Source organism: Galeopterus variegatus, unplaced genomic scaffold (assembly GCF_000696425.1).
Source record: "Galeopterus variegatus unplaced genomic scaffold, G_variegatus-3.0.2 Scaffold4812, whole genome shotgun sequence".
In the NCBI taxonomy this organism is placed as follows: Eukaryota; Metazoa; Chordata; class Mammalia; order Dermoptera; family Cynocephalidae; genus Galeopterus; species Galeopterus variegatus.
This window is the reverse complement of record NW_007730923.1, coordinates 46,474-59,668: the sequence shown is the minus strand read 5'-3', so window position 1 is coordinate 59,668 and position 13,195 is coordinate 46,474.

Below are 13,195 nucleotides of genomic sequence, written 5' to 3'. Positions count from 1 at the left end.
CAGGCTGGAGTCCGGGAGGCGTCGGCTGCGCTGCGGACGCACGCGGGCCGGGGGAGGCCGAGGGAGGAAAGGCGTTTGTGAGGGAGGCAGGGGAAGTGCGACAGCAGCCACGGGCCGAGTGTTTACAGCGCGCGGTGCGGTTAGAAAGGAAGCGGGTGGGGGACTCAAAAGGCAGGAAGGGTCGAGATTTAAATCTAGATGGTCTTGGTAATGGAACTCCAAGACATTTGGGCGATGCTGTGGCATTGTAGTTTTAAATTGTTAAACGGTATTAAGATTTTCACGTCTGAAGTGAGCGTGGGTCCTGCCTGTCCCGAGGTCGCAGCGCGCCACTGGCGCGCTTGCGGCGGTGCCGGGCGGGGGCGGGTGGAAGGACGTGCCCAGCCGCGGGAGGAACCTAGTGCTGCTTTCAGGAGCGTTCGTTTTGCTCACTGCTAACAATGTGAGATGTCGTTTCTAGAATAAAATGTGAATGTATTTATGGAGGCGACGACAGCATTTGTACTCCTTTTAGGATAAAACACAAAGATCAAATTCTGTTTAGCAGTGCCTCGGGTCAAAAGTGCAGATCCCTGTGGCACAGACATCGCTCTTGAGCAGGGGCACTTTGCTCCAGAGGTTTGAGAAGCATCCTCTTAGGTTGGTTGTAACAAACGTAATAAAAATAGAGGCTGAGGTTTTCATAATTTGGCTACGTCACGAATCAAATCATGTTCTCTAAAACATGGAATATATAATGGTGGAGTTTTATATATTCAGTAAGTTTTATATTAGATCATTCTTGGGGTTTCAGATCGTTGGCAATAATATGTGGTTAACATAACTCTAGTAGATTCCTGCTTCAGGTAAGGGGATGGGTTTCGCTGCTGTATTTTAAGAGGAAAGCTGATAAATCGCATAGTGTGGCCCAGGTTTGACAAGGCCAGGGAGCCGTAAAGGAAGGAATTACTATATTCTTTGATACTGCGGAAGGAATAGATTTGGCAGAGGTTGTAAATAGAAGGCTGAGGAGCTTCAGATTTGCCTTTTTGAGTCTTCAAACTGTGCTTTCCTCGGTGCTAGAAGAGCAGCAGTAAGGCAGAGATGAGGAAGCTAACTGAATCTGCTACATTGTTTAAAGTCTAGAAAGAAAAGTTATGGAAATACGTGTACAGATGCTCTTCGACTTACCAGATGCTCCTCGACTTACCATGGGGCTGCGGCTCGATAAACCCATGGTAAGTTGAAAAAGCATTTAATACACCTAACCTACTGGACATCATAGCTTAGCCTTGCCTATCTTAAACATCCTCAGAACACTTATATTAGCCTACATTTGGGCAAAATCATGTAACACAAGCCTTTTTTATGAAAACATTTGTATGGGTACTGGAAATACAGCTGGTGGGTACGGGGATCGGAATTCCCGGACCTTGGCGTGATAAGGCTGCACTCTAACCAACTGAGGGCTGGCTGACCTGCCATCTGTCAAAGTACAGTTTCTACTGACTGCATATCTCTGTTGCACCATCGTACAGTTGAAAAATCGTAAGGTGAACCATTGTAAGTTGGGGACCATCTGTGTTTGAAGAGTATCTGCAAAAAAGTGGTAGTCAGTGCAGTTATTGAAATGAGAAATGCTGTTAAAAGTACAGAGGAAAAATCATGGAAGTTTAAACCAGCTAATATGAGAGAATCTACTTAGAATCTGATAACATGGATTATCCCTGTTTTCTTGACATTTTATCATCTGCAGAGAGAGGTCAAGGAAAAAGGTATTGTAGAATAGGCTTTTTGAAATGTCACTGGAAGCTTTACCAAGGAGAATTTCTGGAGAGGATAAGGATAGAAATTATCAGGGACGACACTGGAGGGCAAGGCTCACACAAAGACATAAAATTCTAAGATTTGGAAACATTTAAAAAAGGACATGGAAATGTTTCGAAAATAAAGTTGCATTTAAATGCTGGGTTTGTTCTCTTTTAGCTTTATTATGAAAAGCAGAATACGTGTTCATGTGAACAGTGTCTGAGGTAGCTGAACATGTGCATTTAATCTAGTAGCAACTCTTCCTGTCTGGAGGCCAGATTAATGCTGAACACAATTCCAAAACTAAATGGAAAGGGAAATGTATACAATACAAAGAGAGACTCCCATTTAAAGTAATTTATTTTATATAAACTTCTAGGCAACTCAGTTGTGTGGTTTTTTGCACTCAGTAGGCTAGAAGTGACTGCAGCAATCAGCAAAATACAGACAGCTGTCAGGGGCTGAGCAGACCCCAGAGCTGGATGTTCAGTCTGGGATGACAGCCTTATGTGCCTCCAGAGCCTCTGTGTTTGTTTATTAGAGACATAATTATGGTCCCGAGTATCTAATAAATGTTTATTTTCACTACATAGCTTTTAGTTTGAGATAGGAGATGTGTATATAGTACATACTAGAATTTTTGCCCATGAGAAATGGTTATAAATAATAAAAGGGCAGGCACGTAAAGGGATAATTCATTCACCTGGGTAGAATTCAATTCCGTGGAACATCTCATTGCCCCAAATGCTGGATAAATTGCCAGTGTATCAAGAACCATATGTTCCAGGGCCGGCCCAGTGGCACACTGCTACAGTGCGCCGCTTGGGAGCGCGGTGGCGCTCCCGCCAAGGGTTCGGATCCCACATACAGACCGGTTCCCGCTCAGTGGCTGAGCGAGGTGCGGGAGCAACACCGAGGGTTGCGATCCCGTTGCCGGTCCCGGTCCGGTACGGGCACGACACTGAGGGTTGCGATCTGTTGCCGGACACGAAAAAAGACAAAAAAAGGGAAAAAAAAAAAAAAGAACCATATGTTCCAGATTTTTGCTGAAAGAGGAATACTTACGAAAAGATAAGGTATCATCCTACCATTGGAAACATCTTAAACTTAAATTCCAAATCAAAGCTTATGCAGCAAGTAAGTTCAGTAGGATGTGCTTGAAAATTTCCACCTTACCTCCTCTCCCCACTCTCTGAGTCAAAATGTATTCTACCTGTTAGAAAAATATGTGCTGCCTGTTAACACCTGTCAGATATAATTTCTTGAATTGTACGTGACTCTCAATGAACAGATTATACTTTTTCTCGTTTTAGAGACTGAAAAACAAAGAATCTAGAATGCTACCAGTGAAGCTAAGTGGGAAAAGAATCAATTAAATAGACTTAATAAACTTCTTCTGGGAAACCAAACAACATCAACATATCATTATTTTCATAATACTTATTTGGCAGCCTGTAAAATGCATACAGTGTATAGAATTAGGAAGGGTATAATTATTATGGTGATATTCCCCTATTCCATTCTCTCTCCTCTTCCTAACTCCATTCTACCAACAATTTTTGTTTTCTGATGGAAGGATAAAGAAATCACTGATGTACAGAAGTTAAAGCACTTAAAAAAAAAAATAGAGGGTCAGTATAGCATGGAGAGTACAGGTTCTGACATTAGGCCACCTGGATTCAGAATCTGATTTTGTTTCATACCAAGTATCGATGACTTTGGACAAGAAACTTCACCTCTGTGTTTCAATTGCATTTATATTTAACCTTAAGATTGCTAAGTTCTGCATGGTTCTCATGCTTTAGTATTGATTGGCATGCTCTGGAGGTCTTGTTGAAACACTGATTGCTGTGACTCATGCTGCCCATAGCTTCTGATTCTGTAGGTCAGGACTGGGGCCTGAGATTTTGCATTTCTAACACCTTCCCAGGCAATGCTGTCATTAGTGACTTGGGAACCACATTTTGAGAAACACTGTTCTAGAGCAAGGTTTCTTAACCTTACCACTATTTGACAGTTTGGGTTGGATATCTGTTGTGGGCACTGCCCTGTGCATTAAAGGACATTTAGTAGCATCCCTTGCTTCTATCTACTAAATGCCAATAGCACCTACCTAGTTGTAACAGACAAAAATGTCTCCTAGGGAGCAAAATTACCCCTGGCTGAGAACCACTGTTCTAGACATGCTAATTCCAGGTGATCTCATGCTTTACTCCTTTCTCTTGTAGGAGAGGATGAGGTGGAGGTTAGGTGGTGGTAATAGAGCTTTTTGAAATTAAAGGTTATGACTCTTTAGGTAGAATCTCATGCCTTAATGCAGTTAGGTGCAATTATCTTTCAATTTTACTGTACTACTATCCTGAAGTACACCATAGGTGTAGGCTCAGAGAACTGGAAGGTGATAGATTTTTAAAAATTGAGATATAGTTTACATACCATAAATATCATCCTTTTGAAGTGTGTAATTCATTGATTTTTAGTATGATCACAAAGTTGTACTATCATCACCACGATTTAATTCCAAGAATATTTTCATTACCCCCAGAAAGAAACTCTGTAGGTACAAATTTTCTTTGGGACCTGTTTCACTTTCATCTCAAAGCAGCAGTGGACACCCTCTAGCCTTCACGAACAACTCCATACCTCAAGAGCTAACACAAAGAAAATAGTTGGGAGCCACATTTTTTAAAAAATGAAAATTTTGCTTTCTGTAAGTACAAAGAGAAAAACACATCAGGTCTTCCAACTAAGTTACGTACTTGCTTTATTGAGTTGTTAGTTCTGATTGGCCAAAGGCAGTTTTCTAATCTTGCATCCCATACATTTGGTAAGAGTGTTCCTAACCAGTGCCCAGATGCATAAGAATTATTTGATGAGCTTGTTAAAAATAGATTCCTAGCTTCCTACACACAAACACGCACACACTCACTCTGATTCAGTAGGTGGAACCAAGAAATGTGGGTTTTTTGTTTGTGTGTGTGTGTGTGTGTGTATTTTTTGTGGCTGGCTGGTATGGGGGTCCAAACCCTTGACGTTGGTGTTACCAACACCATGCTCTAACCAAGTGGTTAGCTAACCATCCAGACCTGTTAGTAATTTACTTTTGGTTTATTTTGTTTGAAATGTGTGTTTTCAAAATGAAACCTTCCCATATGATTCTCATCTACAACCAGGTTTTGGGACCACTGCGTTAGAATTTTCAAAATACCTAGTGTGTGTTCATTTTCTCATTCATTCCTTAAGCAACACACCCCTCCATGAGGTATTTTCCCCCAGTCTTTACATGGAAAAACTGACATTAAGAGAGATGAAGTGACATGTTCAAGGTTACACAGCAAATTAGGAGCAAAGCTCCTTCCATTCAAAGCAGCGTTCACTGAGGGCTTATTCTGTATTGGGCATTGTGCTGAGGTTAGTGGTAAAGAGATAATGAGACACAGCCCTCAGTGCTGCCTTTCTTTCTTTCTAAACCTACAAGGAAGAAATTTTTTTGTTTATTTCTTTTCTTAAAAATGGGCCATTAACTTAGCAGCTGTAAAACGAAAGCAGGTGCTTATTTCTTTTTAAATTATTACCATGTTACCAGTGAGAAGGCAACTGGAAATAGTATGGAGTAAAATTCAAAATCAGTTCTATTTATTCATTTACTAATTATTTATTGAACCTCTACCATGTATTAGGTTAGTGACAGGGTGGCTTGGAAGGACTCTCTTTTTATCACCTCTCCCAAATAGACGTGTAAGTTAAGATTACTTGCTGTGAGGATCTTTAAGGTAATTCCCTTGGCCTCTAACACCGTAACCATCAACTACCCATAAAACTCTCCTCGCAACCCTCGGTGTCGCACCTGTACTGCGACCGGCAACGGGATCGCAACCGTCGGTGTGGCGCCCGCACCGCGGTCAACCAGTGAGTGGACTGGTCTCTATATGGGATCCGAACCCTCGGTGGGAGTGCTGCCACACTCCCAAGCGCCGCACTCTACCGAGTGCGCCACCGGGCCGGCCCTTGGCTTTTTTTAAATAATTAATTTTTTTTGTAAACTGACAGATTATTGTATGTATTTATGGGATATTTTTGTGGTGGGAACATTCGGTTTTAGCAGAACTATTTGTTCTTGTGTTTTTTTGGCATAAGCTTAGCAGAAATTTTCATGTTAGTAACCAGATTTTGCCATTGTAGGAGAATCTAAGAGGCATACTTCCTCCTTCTTTAGGATTTTGTTCAAATATCATCTTATTAGTGAGGCTTTCCCTGACCACCCATATAAAATAGAAACAGCCACTCCTGTATACTCTCTATCCCCCTTAACTTTTTGTGTTCTTCTCTGCAGTATGTGATACCATCTGATATACCATGTATTTGGCTGTTTATTTATCTGTCCCACCCCCATCCCCTGCACCCACAAAAACATGCACACAGAATATAAGCTCCACACAGAGCTAGGGAATTTGTTTTGTTCACTGTTGAGTCCATGACAATTACAAGATAACTCTTCTCACAGTGCTAGAACCAAGATGACCAGGTTTCAAATGAGCCTCAACTAGGAAAATGCCTGGTTTTGGGTTGGACCATATGAAATTGCCATACCGTGTAGGTCAAGATGATCAAATATCAGCAGTTTCCCTTGGTTCAATGTGAGTCATGGTGTCCATGTCTGTTAAATGACTAAAGGAATGAAATAGTTGTTTGGGATATATAAAGCATACCTGGTTCTTTTCTTCTAAGTACTTAGAAAACATAATGGCTGTAAAATTGATATTGTGTGACTATCAATTTTTGATCTAGGAATTTTTTAAATAAAGGTATATGTGTAAATTTAAGAAGTTATTGGGTTTGGCATGATTTGAAGGTACTTTTATATTTTGAAGCCCTAAGCACTTGTCAGCCTGATGATATTAAAAGGTTTACTTATGATCAGCTGGGATTTCCTGCAGTTCTCTTGAGAATTAGTGTCATCATTAAACGAATTTTTGGTGTTACTTACCTTGCAGTAAGCCGCATAGAGTTGCCCATCTGAGAAGCAGGTCAAATGCCTACATTTCAGAGGATCTGTCTTTGTCCTTTAGAACTGGGGTCTCATGTTTGAAAACAATAGCTTGTTTTCACTTTCTTTTGTAACTTAACATGCACAGTACATCTCTCCACGTGTACAAGCACACAGGTTTTTTGATGGAGCTGAAGGGGGCTCATTTGAAACCTGGCCATCCCTGGTCCTAGCACTGCAAGAAGAATGATCTTGTAATTTTTATGGTCACCTCCAAGTGGTGTCCTAATAATTTTTAGCCTTCCAATTGTCTAGAGAGTTTCACTGAAGTTCTTAATAAAAACTATTTATGGGTACATGGGCCTAGCTAAGTGAATTTTCCAGGTATCTGTCAATAAATGAATTTTTTGCGTAAGCTAGTTTGAGTGGGATCTCTATCACTTGCAGAAACCAGGAGAAAGAACATATGTGTATTGTGGCATAATCCTTCTGATGACACCAATTGTAGAGCTAGGGCTGGGGTCTGGAGTACACAGACGCCTTGAGCCTGTTCACAAACCCTTCACATGCATGTCTACGAGCTAGGTAACTGGACAAAATGGTCCTTGGAGCCTTGGCTGAACTAGGAATAGTCTTTATTCAGCACACATACGTCTAAGAGTTAAACAGTCCAAAGGAGAAACTCAGAAACTCAACTACTACTGGCAAAGTCCAAAGGAAAACTGAAACTGAGCAGCTGCCAGCAGAGTAAACATGCTCTATTGTTAGACATGAGCTCTGTGTCGACAGCCTGCTTCACAAACTGCAGAACACACAATAGCTACAAAACTAAAAAGATACATTGGCGCACATGTGTACTAACTCTACCCACACACAACTTGTTTACAAGAAATGTGCTGCTCGGCCCCCCCCCCAGCCCCCCAGCCAGACCTAAGCCAAGGGAGCCTGACTAAATTATTCTATTTTCCCCATATGTATATGTATATATATTGTTTTACCATAACAAGATATCCTGAACAAGACAAGGATGCCCACTCTTACCACTTCTGTTCAACATAGTACTGGAAGTCCTTGCCAGAGCAGGTAGGCAAAAAAAGAAAAAAAGTCATACAAACAGGAAAGGAAGCAGTGACATTGTGACTGCTGACTCTGTGATGTTATATATAGAAAACTCTAAAGACTTCACCAAAAAACTATTAGAACTAATTAATGAATACAGTAAAGCTGCAGGGTACAAAATCAACGTATAAAAATCAGTAACATTTCTATACACTAACAGTGAACTATCTGAAAAAAAAATCATGAAAACAGCCCCATTTACAATAGCTACAAAAAATAAAATACTCAGGAATAAATTTAACCAAGGAGGCAAAATATCTATGTTCTAAAAACCATAAAATATTGATGAAAGAAACTGAAGACAAATAAATGGAAAGATACTTCGTGTTCATAGATTGAATTAATGTTAAAATGTCTGTACTACCCAAAGTTATGTACAGATTTAGTGCAATCCCTATCAAAATTCCAGTGATGGGGCCGGCCTGTGGCTCACTCGGGAGAGTGTGGTGCTGGTAACACCAAGGCCACGGGTTTGGATCCCATATAGGGATGTCTGGTTAGCTCACTGGGTGAGCATGGTGCTGACAAGACCAAGTCAAGGTTAAGATCCTCTTACCGGTCATCTTTAAAAAAATAAATAAATTCCAGTGACATTTTCACAAAAACGGAAAAACATGGATATGGAATATATGTTCTGAAAACATTTAATGGAGCCACAGAAGACTCTGAATAGCCAAAGCAATCTTGAACAAAAAGAAAGCTGGGTGCATTGCATTACCTGACTTCAAACTACATTACAAAGCTGCAGTAATTAAAACAGCATGGTACTGGCATAAAAGTAGACACACCAACCAGTGGAACAGAATAGAAAGCCCAGAAGTAAATCCATGCATTTTTGGTAAATTGATCTTTGACAAAGGTGCCAAGAACACACAAAGTGGGGAAAGAACAGTTTCTTGAATAAAGGGTGTTGGGAAAATTGGGTATACACATGCAGAAGAATGAAATTGAACTCTTAACTCACACCATATATAAAAATCAACTCAAAATGGCTTAAAGACGTAAACATAAGACCTGAAACTAAAACAGCTGGGAGAGAACATAGAGGAAAGTCCTCTTGACATTGTTCTGGGCAATGATTTTTTTGGATTTAACCCCCAAAGCACAGACAACAAAAGCAAAACTAGATAAGTGGTACTGCATCAAACTAAAAACCTTCTGCACAGCAAGGGAAACAGTCAACAGAGTGAAGAGGCAACCTACAGATTGGGAGAAAATATTTGTAAGTCATGCATCTGATAAGGGGTAGATATCCAAAATATATAAGGAACTCAAGCAACTCAATAGCGAGAGAACAAATAACCCCATTTAAAAAATGTGCAGTGCCCGGGGACTTGAGACATGGAGAAGGGGACCAGACCCCCCTCCCACAACCAGGCACACTGTGCCAACACATCAGGGCCCACCCAGGGACCTGATGCATGGATCTGGGGACCAGACACTCCCCACAACCAGACACACTACCAGCACCAAGGAGCATGCCAAAAACATCACCTCCATGTGGGTGGCCCACCACAGCCACCACAATAACCATGGCTGCCATGAAAGTGGCTAGACGTAACAACCACCATGCAGATGGTCTGCCAGCTACTAGCGTGCATTGACACAAGGAGAGTCTCCAGCAGAGATAAGAGAATGTCTCTCTCCACAAAGCCCGTTTCAGAGTGACAAAAGAAGCATCTGCTCTATGATAATATTGGGGGACCTGATTTCACCTCTCAGCATTGGACAGATCATCTAGGCAACAAATCAGCAGAGTAACCATTATTCTTTCAGAAGGAGAGAAGAAATCTAGGGTAATTAGAGGTGGCGGGCGAGAGGGGGATGGGGAGAGATTGGACAAGGGGCATAAAGAATAATTATGATTTGTAACAATATGTATGCTAGTAATATTGATTTGATCAACATATCTCAATGTTGAACCCCCAAAATATGTATAATCAATTTTAATTCAATAAAAATTACAAAAAAAAAAATTTTAATGTGCAAAGGACCTGGATAGATATTTCGCCAAGGAAGACATACAAATGGCCAACCAGCTATATAATAAAATGCTCAGCATCATTAATCACGAGGGAAATGCAAATTAATGCCACAGTGATATCATCTCATGCCTGTTGGAAATGGCTGTTGTCAAAAAGGGGAAAGATAAGTCTTGACAAAGATACAGAGAAAAGGGACTCCTTGTACATTGTTAGTGGGAATGTGAGTCAGTACAGCTATTATGAAAACTGTACAGAGGTTCCTCAAGAAACTAATTACCATATGTGGTGGATTGCTTTATGTCCCCCCAAAACTCCCTGAAGCTTGAGTTGTGTCCCCGAAGTTTTATGTATTAGGAACTTAGTCCCCACTGTGACTGTAAAGAGGGTGGGAAATCCTATTATGTTAATTGAAAGGTGGAGACTTGAAGAGGTGATTGTATTGTAGGACCATGTAGTAGTGAATGGATTAAAAATGGTGGTCAGGGGCGTGATTCTGAGGGCTTTAAAAGAAGAGGAGAGTCTGTCTGTCTTGCTCTCTTACTCTGCTCTCTCTGCTTCTACCATCTTACGATGTGAGACCACTGGGTCACTGTTGCCACCACCAAGACCCTCACCAGCCTGTGTTCCCTTGATTTTGGACTTCCCAGCCTCAGAAACTGTAAGGAATAAATTTTTTCTTTATAAATCATCCAGTTCTGTGTATTTTGTTATGAGCATCAAAAACGGAGTAATACACCGTATGTATGATCCAGCAATCCAACTTCAGGGTATGTAGTTAAAGGATCTGAAATCAGCATGTCAAAGAGATATCTGCACTCCCATGTATACTGCAACATTATTCATGATAACTAGGTTATGGAATCAACCAAAGTGTTTATTGGTGGATGAGTGGATAAAGAAAATATGGTACGTATACACAATTGACTACTATTCAGCTTTTAAAAAGAAGGAAATTCTGTCATTTGCAACAACATGGATAAACCTGGCAGACATTATGCTAAGTGAAATAAACTAGGAACAGAAAGACATGATCTTGCTTATAAGATGCTCTTCAATTTATGATGTGGTTACCCTATTATAAAAAAATACTAAATCAAACCATCCTACGACGGGATTCTTTTCCTCCTGTTCTCTTAAATTCACTTCAAGTCAGGCCTTTGTTCCCACTATTCTCTCAAAACTGCTTGTCAGGGCTCCCAGTGTTCTGCATATTGCTGATTTTAATGGTCTGTTTCTGTCTTAAGCTGTCCACATCATTCTTATGTCTTTAAATTTGGCTTCAAGGATACTGAAGTGATTCTTTAGTAAGTCAGATTTGCTGTAGGAGCCAGAGTACTTAAAGTAGTGTGTGAGATGCTTATTGATCCAGAACACATGTTACCACTCTGGCCTCATTTAGTAGTGTTCTTTTCCACCGTGGCTTCTTTGCCGAGCCTCAGGCACATCAACTATTTCCTGGACTAGGGCTTTTGCTTGGCCTTGCCCTCTGCCTCTTTTAGATATGCACATAACACTCTTCCTTATCACCTTCCACCCTTCCCTAACATTTGTCACTTACTCAGCATAGCCCTCCCTGACCACCCTATTTAAAATTGCCACTGCCCTAACTGTCCACATCCCCTTGTCCTGCTCTGTAGTAGGTGTTGAGAAGATATTTGTTGAGTAAATGAATATGGAGTTGAAAGAAAATGAGTGGAGGTGCCGGGTACTGTTCAAGCTTTATTAAAGAAAGAAATCTGCTGGGCTGTGCTCAGAGTGGCAGGCAGCCCAGGGCTGCCCTGAAAATGGTGGACAGCACCATGTGTGGGGGTTTACTGTTCAAGCTTTATTAAAGAAAGAAATCTGCTGGGCTGTGCTCAGAGTGGCAGGCAGCCCAGGGCTGCCCTGAAAATGGTGGACAGCACCATGTCTGGGGGTTGTAGAGCTTATATAGTGCACCAAGGGCTGGCTGATACCATCAAGGAGGGTCATTATGCTAATATGGATCCGGGTGGAGAACTGCATCCTTGCAGAAGCAAAAGGGGTTTCTGTTTAAGTCAGGAGGCATCTCTGAAAGGGAAGGGGAGGGGAGGAGGTGGGCGGCACCATTTTGTACTTGGGCTTGTCTAAAGTGGCGCTGGTTATGTTGCAGATCTATTATTCCTGCCTTTTAAGTATAGGAAAAAGGGGGGAGGTCTCATTCTTCTGAAGCAACTTCCTGCTGGAGATAGGCGAAGATATGGAAAAAATAAAAGATTTAGGTGTTGGGGTATTGATGGGGAGGCTGTATTCCTCTGGGGAAGGGTCGCTGATTCTGAGGGGCTGATATCCTCCTTGTAGGAACAGTTTTGTTACTTTTTGGTTTGTGAAAGCCTGCATACGTTCCTGCAAGAAATTAGAGAAACACCAAAAGAGACAGGGACCAAAAAGTAGGATGAAGCACAGTTAGGGGTCCTAGTAGTGGCATAAGCCAGGGTATCCAAGGGTTCAGTGAAATGGTTTAAATTGTTTTGGATCACCCTGGACTCATTTATGTAATAACAGCATTTCTCCCACAAAAAGAGGCAGGTGCCTTCCTTCTCGGCTGTACGGAAGTAAAGGGCCTGACGGTTCTGTAAAGCGATTGTCGCGAGTGAGGTGACCTGTCACTGGAGGGAGGAGATGCTATCTATGCTTAGTTCTTCTGAGAGTTTTTGATAGAATTGAGAGGCAGTAGCAGGGCCCGCTATGCCAGTTCCAGTTGGAGGAAGGATCCTGCCGCAATTAAAAGGGTACAATTAGTGCCCTACGGGAGTGGGGGCACTTCCTGGGAGGGAGGGCCGAAGTTAGTCCCAGTCCCCTTGTCTGGACGGTAATATCAGAGACAAGCCAAAGTAATATGCAAGAAATCGAGTTAGGGGGGCAGGCAACAGGATAATGTAGTTTTACAAAGGAAATATATTCCAGTTTTAGGGAATGGATGAGGAGGGGTTGAGTGGTAGCATTTGGCGTTAGTAAGGCAGAGTGTGGGCAGGCCCCGCACAACGCTGACAGTCCCCACTGAGGTGAGATTAAAGGAAAGTTAAGAGATGTTTGTGGAAGCATTGCAGGCTGCATCGACAGGGTGGGGGGGTGACCACAAAAAGTTTCTTGCAAGGTGGGAGATAGATGAGTCTCTAGGGGCTGAAGAAGGCGTAGTAGGAGTTCATAGTCTATATCAACTGAATTATGGAAATCTAAAAGGATTTGCTCAGCTTGTGTAGTAGGAAGGACGTAGCAACCGGAGAGTATACCACTTGTCCTTTCTGTGTGCCCCCCAACTGTTGGAGGTGTTGTATTTCTTGGGGTGTGTATTGGG